Here is a 9,746-nt window from a genome sequence, read left to right on the forward strand (position 1 = left end):
AGGCTTGACGTCCAAAATATATAAGGAGCTCACACACCTCAACAAACAAAAATCAAATAATCCAGTTAAAAAATGGGCAGAGGAACTGAACAGACAGTTCTCCAAAAAAGAAATACAGATGCCAAACAGACACATGAAAAGATGCTCCACATCACTAATTATCAGAGAAATGCAAATTAAAACTACAATGAGGTATCACCTCACACCAGTAAGGATGGCTGCCATCCAAAAGACAAACAGCAACAAATGTTGGCGAGGCTGTAGAAAAAGGGGAAACTCCTACACTGCTGGTGGGAATATAAACTAGTTCAACCACTGTGGAAAGCAGTATGGAGGTTCATCAAAATGCTCAAAACAGACTTACCATTTGACCCAGGAATTGCACTCCTAGGAATTTACCCTAAGAATGCAGCAGTCAAGTATGAGAAGGACCAATGCACCCCTATGTTTATCGCAGCACTATTTACAATAGCCAAGAATTGGAAACAACCTAAATGTCCATCGGTAGATGAATGGATAAAGAAGATGTGGTACATATACACAATAGAATACTACTCAGTCATAAGCAGAGGGCAAATCCTACCATTTGCAGCAACATGGATGGAGCTGGAGGGTATTATGCTCAGTGAAACGAGCCAAGCAGAGAAAGAGAAATACCAAATGATTTCACTCATCTGTGGAGTAGAAGAACAAAGGAAAAACTGAAGGAACAAAACAGCAGTGGAATCACAGAACCCAAGAATGGACTAAAAGGTAACAAAGGGAAAGGGACTGTGGAGGATGGGTGGGTAGGGAGGGATAAGGAGGGGGAGGAAGAAGGGGTGTATTAAGATCAGCATGCATGGGGGTGGGAGAAAGGGGAGGGCTGTACAACACAGAGAAGACAAGTAGTGATTCTACACCATTTAGCTATGCTGATGGACAGTGACTGTAAAAGGGTTTATAGCGGGGACCTGGTATAGGGGAGAGCCTAGTAAACATAATATTCTTCATGTAAGTGTAGAATAAAGATAACAAAAAGAAAAAAAGATAGAAAGAAAAGGGGAATTACTCCATGATAGGATAAAACTAACTGTAAATCAACGATTAACGCATGCTTTAAATATCCTTAATTTTGATCACTTAAAGGGTGTCAGATGATCGGCTATGGAGGTACACTTTTCTGATAATATTCCTTTCTCTTAAAAAATAAAAAAAAAGCAGTTCCTGTGTGGTGACCTCCAATGAGTTCTACACAATGGTATAAACGGCATATCAAAGTGTGGGCAAAGGGTCTGTTTGTGTTTATACAGAGGATCAAAGCCTAATTTGCCTACCCAGAAAATGAACTAAGATATGATATGAAGAAGAACTTTGATCACCAGCACTCTCTGGAAGAGTCATACCAGAAGATGATCATCAAAAATCCTCAACAAAGATCCAGGCGGTGCTACAGTTGTAGCTGCATTCATCCCACTGGTTTCTGGACTTACCATTGGAATGAAGAAGGAGATATCTAAGCTGGCCTGTGCATACAGTAAAACAACAAATTTGACTGGATCTACACTGTTGGAACTCAACCAAGAATTAGGAGAAGTGCAAGTTGTAGTGCTCCAAAATCTTACAACTACAGACTATCTACTATTAAAAGAACATATGTGACATGAACAGTTCCCAGGAATGGGCTGTTTTAATTTGTCTGATTTCTCTCAGACTGTTCAAGTACAGTTGCACAATATCCATCAGATCATAGACAAATTTTCACAAATGCCTAGGGTGCCTAACTGGTTTTCTTGGCTTCACTGGAGATGGCTGGTAATTATAGGTCTGCTTTGGTTATGTAACTGTATTCCTATTATGCTAATGAGTGTGTGCAATTTAATTAGTAGTTTAAAACCTATACATGCTGAAGTTACTCTACAAGAAGATATGTCAAAGAAATAATCAATCTTCCCATGTTTTCTTCCGTCTGCTACCTCTATAGCTTTTCTTCTTCCTTCCTAATTACAACCCTTAAATAGAATTCGTGCCTCATATCAAATTTACCGAGTATCATAATTCCTCCAAGTGGTAAAGATACCTCAAGACAAATGCTGGGCATAGAAGCCACAGGGCATAAATCTGCAAAGAAGTAAAAAGCTATCCTTTTCAAACAATACGGCTTCTCTCTCACTTACCAACTTTACATTTCCCTGTATGACCCTGGAAGATGACTGGTTAGCCAGAGACGGGTAAGATTCCTCAAGGGAGGAACAACCTAAGACAGGCACAGTCGCAGGGGGGCCATCAGGTGAGAAATTGGGGATCAACAGAGGTGAGGCTTAGAACCTCACTCCCCCTGTTCTGAGAGAAATCTTCTGCATACGTGGATGTTTTATTGCCCTTGTCTAGCTTGGATTAACACATAGTCTACAGGCACACACCTGATCATCTACATTTGCTCTCTTACAACACTGTACTAAGTTTTCTACCTTTATCTTACATCTACCTACCACTTCAGCATTTTATTAAAAATAACAATAACAATAATAGTAAAGGGAGAAATGTGGTATCCACATATAAATCAAGTATAAAAATCAAACAAATATTCATATTTGACCTGATTGTTTATAGTTCATAATGCGTGATCAAAATTGAAAGTTTCTGTGATGACTGCCCTTGTACTGTTCACCATATAAGAACTTATTCACTATGTAAGAATTTGTTCACAATGTAAGAACTTGTTCATTATGCTTCAGAAGATTGGAGACTGACAAGAATTAGGCTTGGGGTGGATTAATGATTGTACATTGAGCATTGACTCCCCTATACAGAATTCTATTGTTGTTAACAACCATATGATCAATAAATATGAGAGATGCCCTCTCAAAAAAAAAATCTCCCCTGAGAGTCCCAGTAAAGAGTTCCTCCAATGCAATAAATAAATAAATAAATGAAAGCCACTGAACCATACACTTAGAATGGGCAAATTGTATGGTGTGTGAATTGCTTATCAATAAAGCTGCTAAAAATTTTTAACACAAACAGACAAAATAAGAAATGATAAGAGGAATATAAATGAAAAAGAAAATTATTCAAAATCACAAGTAAATTATTCAAAATCACTTCAACTCCATGCAAATCAGTGTGTAATTTTAGATAATATAAATAATCTTTGGAGAAAACAATGTACCAAAAAGAACCCTGGAAGCAATGGAAAGTGGAAGCTCATCACATTCCACAAGAAAAGAAAAGTACTAATCATTTTTCTCTTGGTAATACTGTGGTAGGATTCTCAAATTCCAGTGGCTTACAAAAACAAAAAATGTATTTCTTCACCTATATTACATGTCACCTGCAAGTTGTGTGTAGCCCTGATTGACACTTCCTATGCATCTTCTTCATTCCAGGATCCAGGCCGAAGCAGCAGCCCCTACCGGGTCATGCCACTCTTAGGGCAAAAAACACAAGAGAACAGGAGATCATGGAAATGACAATAATTCTTAAAGCTTGTGTTTGGATCTGGCACACATCACATCCACTCCACTTCAATGGTAAAACAAGTAACAAGGCCAACCAGACCTCAGAGGGACCCAGAACTATAATCTTCCACAGGGAGGTAGTGCAAGTGACATGGCTAAGAATGTGAGTGTATATTCCTCTTTCAGGGAAGGTAGAAAACAACTGACAGAAAAAATACAAGATAGCGTATTGGTCAAGGAGCTGCTCCCTAAAGTGCCAGGACCACCTAGTTTCACAGGAGAGCCCACCAAGTCTTTAAAAGGTAGACAATCTCTTTCTGTTAGAAAGAGAAGGAAAATTTCCAAAACTGTTTATAAAGCAAATATAATACTGTCTTAAAAGCTGGTACAAAAAGATGAAAAGATTCCTGAAGAATGCAAGAAAATCACCTGAAAAACCCTGAGAACAGTTAACACACTATGGAATCAACATACACAAGCCATTCACGTTCACATATACAAACAACATTCAGTTAGAGGATGTGATGCAAGAGAAGAATCCATTCACAATAGCAACCAAAAAGGTAAAATAACTAGGGAAAAAATACTTTAAAAAAAGTATTCAAGAAGAACATGGGAAGATGGCAGCATGAGTAGTTCAGAGGAAATCTCCTCCCCAAAACATATATATTTATGAAAATACAATAAATACAACTATTCCTAAAAGAGACACCAGTGGATGCAGTAAAACAGCCAGGATACATCTACATCTGCGAGAACTCAGCATCACACGAAGGGGATAAGATACAAGCCGTGGCCAGGCGGGGCCCAAACACTCCCCCACCCCAAAACCCAGCGGGAAGAAAGGAGTCAGAATGGGGATGGAGTGAAAGCCCAGGACTGCTAAACAACCAGCTCTGGAAATCCACACCCGGAATGCAGACCCAAGGTGCACGGGGTGCTGGATATTAGAGAAACGGAAAAGCAAAACCTGTGGGCAGGTCCCCGCAACCAGGGGGACCTGAGACAAAAGAAAAGCGAGTGCTTTCTGCAAGTCTTAAAGAGACAAGGACCCCATAGCTGGATGAAGTTGTCCCAGCAGCTGGGAATACCGGGGAAACTTAGGCACCCTAAATGGAGGCAGTACAGCTCTGAAGCCCCTCACGACACTAAGCAGCCTTCCAGTCATTCCTCCAACTGGCACAGACCCCGACACACGGTCCCAGGAGTGGAAGAGTGGCAGCGTGCACCGGGGATGGCAGTGCCGGAAGGGACCAAGAGCAGATCAGTGTGCCACAGGAGAGGCTTCTGCTAGCCTGCAGTGGCGCGACCGAACAGCCCGAGTGCAGCTTGTGCGCACTGGCGGCAGTGAGAAACCTGCGCGGAAGAGCCCCGCACGCACCTGCAGTGGAGCCAGAGGAAGCAGGCACGCTCCCAGCAGCCAACCGGAATCCCAGCCCAACGCACAGCCGCCTGGGCCAGACCCAAAAGCCACTGCTGCCACACAGCTACCAGGCAGGGTCGCCGCTAGCATGGACCTGGCGTGCCTGCCACTCCCCACAGGGCTCAGCACTGCTCTGACAGACACCCTGCTGACAGCAGCTTAGGGGACTAAACCAGTGGCTGCTCCAGGAGTGCAGGTAACTGTCACAGGCAGCGGAGAAGGGCAAGGCATCCAGCAAGCAGAAAAGGACTTTCTTCTCCCAGCTGACACACCCGCAACCTGCCTACAGCCACTGCTAACACCATGAAAAGGCAAAAAAGTTGGTCCAGTCCAAGATAGTTATGCCAGAAAAAGGATCTTCAGAGGCAGACCTAACAAGTTTCCCTGAAAAAGAATTCAAAATAAAAATCATAAACATGCTCACAGAGTAGCAGAGAAATATACAAGAGCTAAGGGATGAAGTCCAGAGGAAGATTACGGACACCTGGAGGGAGATACAGAAGTGAATCAAACTCTGGAAGGATTTATAAGCAGAATGGATAAGATGCAAGAGGCCATTGATGGAATAGAAACCAGAGAACAGGAACACATAGAAGCTGACATAGAGAGAGATAAAAGGATCTCCAGGAATGAAACAATATTAAGAGAACTGTGTGACCAATCCAAAAGGAACAATATCCGCATTATAGGGGAACCAGAGGAAGAAGAGAGAGAAAAATGGATAGAAAGTGTCTTTGAAGAAATAATTGCTGAGAACTTCCCCAAACTGAGGGAGGAAATAGTTGCTCAGACTACAGAGTCACACAGAACTCCCGAGAGATGGGACCCAAAGAGGACAACACCAAGACACATAATAATTAAAATGGCAAAGATAAAGGACAAGGACAGAGTATTAAAGGCAGCCAGAGAGAGTAAAAAAGGTCACCTACAAAGTAAAACCCATCAGGCTATCATCAGACTTCTCAAAATAAACCTTACAAGCTAGAAGAGAAAGGCATGATATATTTAATGCAATGAAACAGAAGGGCCTTGAACCAAGGACACTGTATCCAGCACGATTATCATTTAAATATGAAGGAGGGATTAAACAATACTCAGACAAGCAAAAGTTGAGCGAAGTTGCCTCCCACAAACCACCTCTACTCGGTATCTTAGAGGGACTGCTCTAGATGGGAGCACTCCGAAAAAGAGCACAGAACAAAACACCCAACATATGAAGAATGGAGGAGGAGGAAAAAGAGGGGAAAGAAATAATCATCAGACTGTGTTTATAACAGCGCAATAAGCGAGTGAGGTCAGACAGTAAGGTAGTAAAGAAGCTAACCTTGAAACTTTGGTACCCTCAAATCTAAAGCCAGCAATGGCAATAAGTACATATCTTTCAATAATCACCCTAAATGTAAATGGACTGAATGCACCAATCAAAAGACACGGAGTAATAGAACAGATACAAAAGCAAGACCCATCTATATGCTGCTTATAACAGACTCACCTCAAACCCAAAGACATGCACAGATTGAAAGTCAAGGGATGGAGAAAGATATTTCATGCAAACAACAGACAGAAAAAAGCAGGTGTTGCAATACTAGTATCAGACAAAATAGGCATCAAAATAAAGAAAGTAGCAAGAGATAAAGAAGGACATTACATAATGATAAAGGGCTCGGTCCAACAAGAGGGTATAACCATTATAAACATATATGCACCCAATACAAGAGCACCAATATATGTGAAACAAATACTAACAGAATTAAAGGAGGAAATACAAAGCAATGCATTTATTTTGGGAGACTTTAACACACCACTCTCTCCAAAGGACAGATCCACCAGACAGAAAATAAGTAAGGACACAGAGGCACTGAACAACACACTAGAACAGATGGACCTAATAGACATCTATAGACCTCTACATCCTAAAGCAACAGGATACACATTCTTCTCAAGTGCACATGGGACATTCTCCAGAATAGACTGCATACTAGGCCACAAAAAGAACCTCAGTAAATTCCAAACGATTGAAATCTTACCAGCCAACTTTTCAGACCAAAAAGGTATAAAAATAGAAATAAATTGTACAAAGAAAGTAAAAAGGCTCACAAACACATGGAGGCTTAACAACATGCTCCTAAATAATCAATGGATCAATGACCAAATTAAAATGGAGATCCAGCAATATATGGAAACAAATGATAACAACAACACAAAGCCCCAACTTCTGTGGGATGCAGCAAAAGCAGTCTTAAGAGGAAACTATATAGCATTCCAGGCATATTAAAAGAAGGAAGAACAATCCCAAATGAATAGTCTAATGTCACAATTATCAAAATTGGAAAAAGAAGAACAAATGAGGCCTAAGGCCAGCAGATGGAGGGACATAATAAAGATCAGAGAGAAATAAATAAAATTGAGAAGAATAAAACAATAGCAAAAATCAATGAAATCAAGAGCTGGTTCTTCAAGAAAACAAACAAAATAGATAAGCCACTAGCCAGACTTATTAAGAGGAAAAGAGAGTCAACACATATCAACAGTATCAGAAACGAGAAAGGAAAAATCGCAATGGACCCCACAGAAATACAAAGACTTATTAGAGAATACTATGAAAACCTGTATGCTAACAAGCTGGAAAATTTAGGAGAAATGAAATGGACAACTTCCTAGAAAAATACAAACTTCCAAGACTGACCCAGAAAGAAACATAAAATCTAAACAGACCAATTACCAGCAACGAAATTGAAGAGGTAATCAAAAACCTACCCAAGAACAAAACCCCCGGGCCAGATGGATTTATCTTGAAATTTTATCAGACATACAGAGAAGACATAACACCCATTCTCCTTAAAGTTTTCCAAAAAATAGAAGAGGAGGGAATACTCCCAAACTCATTCTATGAAGCCAACATCACCCTAATACCAAAACCAGGCAAAGACCCCACCAAAAAAGAAAACTACAGACCAATATCCCTGATGAACATAGACGCAAAAATACTCAACAAAATATTAGCAAGCTGAATTCAAAAATACATCAAGAGGATCATACACCATGACCAAGTGGGATTCATCCCAGGGATGCAAGGATGGTACAACATTCCAAAATCCATCAACATCATCCAGCACATCAACAAAAAGAAGGACAAAAACCATATGATCATCTCCATAGATGCTGAAAAAGCATTGGACAAAATTCAACATCCATTCATGATAAAAACTCTCAACAAAATGTGCATAGAGGGCAAGTACCTACACATAATAAAGACCATATATGAACAACTCACAGCTAACATCATACTGAACAGTGAGAGGCTGAAACCTTTTCCTCTGAGATTGGGACCAAGACAGGGATGCCCGCTCTCCGCACTGTTATTCAATGTGGTACAGGAGGTCCTAGCCACGGCAATCAGACAAAACAAAGAAATACAAGGAATCCAGATTGGTAAAGAAGAAGTCAAACTGTCACTATTTGCAGAAGACATGACATTGTACATAAAAAACCCTAAAGACTCCACTGCAAAACTACTAGAAGTAATATCGGAATTCAGCAAAGTTGCAGGATACAAAATTAACACACAGAAATCTGTGGCTTTCCTATACACTAACAATGAACTAATAGAAAGAGAAATCAGGAAAACAATTCCATTCACAATTGCTTCAAAAAGAATAAAATACCTAGGAATAAACCTAACCAAGGAAGTGAAAGACCTATACCCTGAAAACTACAAGACACTCTTAAGAGAAATTAAAGAGGTCACTAACAAATGGAAACACATCCCATGCTCCTGGCTAGGAAGAATTAATATCGTCAAAATGGCCATCCTGCCCAAAGCAATATACAGATTTGATGCAATCCCTATCAAATTACCAAGAGCATTCTTCAATGAACTGGAACAAATAGTTCATAAATTCATATGGAACCGTCAAAGACCCCGAATAGCCAAGGGAGAATAAAGTGGGAGGGATCTCGCTCCCCAACTTCAAGCTCTACTACAAAGCCACAGTAATCAAGACAATTTGGTACTGGCACAAGAACAGAGCCACAGACCAGTGGAACAGACTAGAGACTCCAGACATTAACCCAAACATATATGGCCAATTAATATACAATAAAGGAGCCACGGACATACAATGGGGAAATGACAGTCTCTTCAACAGATGGTGCTGGCAAAACTGGACAGCTACATGTAAGAGAATGAAACTGGATCACTGTCTAACCTCATACACAAAAGTAAACTCAAAATGGATCAAAGACCTGAATCTAAGTCATGAAACCATCAAACTCTTGGAAAAAAACATAGGCAAAAATCTCATGGACATAAACATGAGTGACATCTTCATGAACATATCTCCCCGGGCAAGGGAAACAAAGGCAAAAACTAACAAGTGGGACTCAATCAAGCTAAAAAGCTTCTGTACAGCAAAGGACACTATCAATAGAACAAAAAGGTATCCTACAGTATGGGAGAACATATTCATAAATGACAGATCCAATAAAGGATTGACATCCAAAATATATAAAAAGCTCACATGCCTAAACAAACAAAAAACAAAAAATAAATGGGCAGAGGAGCTGAATAGACAGTTCTCTAAAGAAGAAATCCAGATGGCAAACAGGCACATGAAAAGATGCTCCACATTGCCAATCATCAGAGAAATGCAAATTAAAACCACAATGAGATATCACCTTACACCAGTAAGGATCTCCATCATTGAAAAGAAACAACAACAAATGTTGGTGAGGTTGTGGAGAAAGGGGAACCCTCCTATACTGCTGGTGGGAATGGAAACTAGTTTAACCATTGTGAAAAGCAGTATGGAGGTTCCTCAGAATGCTCAAAATAGAAATACCATTTGACCCAGGAATTCCACTTCTAGGAATTTACCCTAAGA

The sequence above is a fragment of the Manis pentadactyla genome, chromosome 4 (assembly GCF_030020395.1).
Source record: "Manis pentadactyla isolate mManPen7 chromosome 4, mManPen7.hap1, whole genome shotgun sequence".
In the NCBI taxonomy this organism is placed as follows: domain Eukaryota; kingdom Metazoa; phylum Chordata; class Mammalia; order Pholidota; family Manidae; genus Manis; species Manis pentadactyla.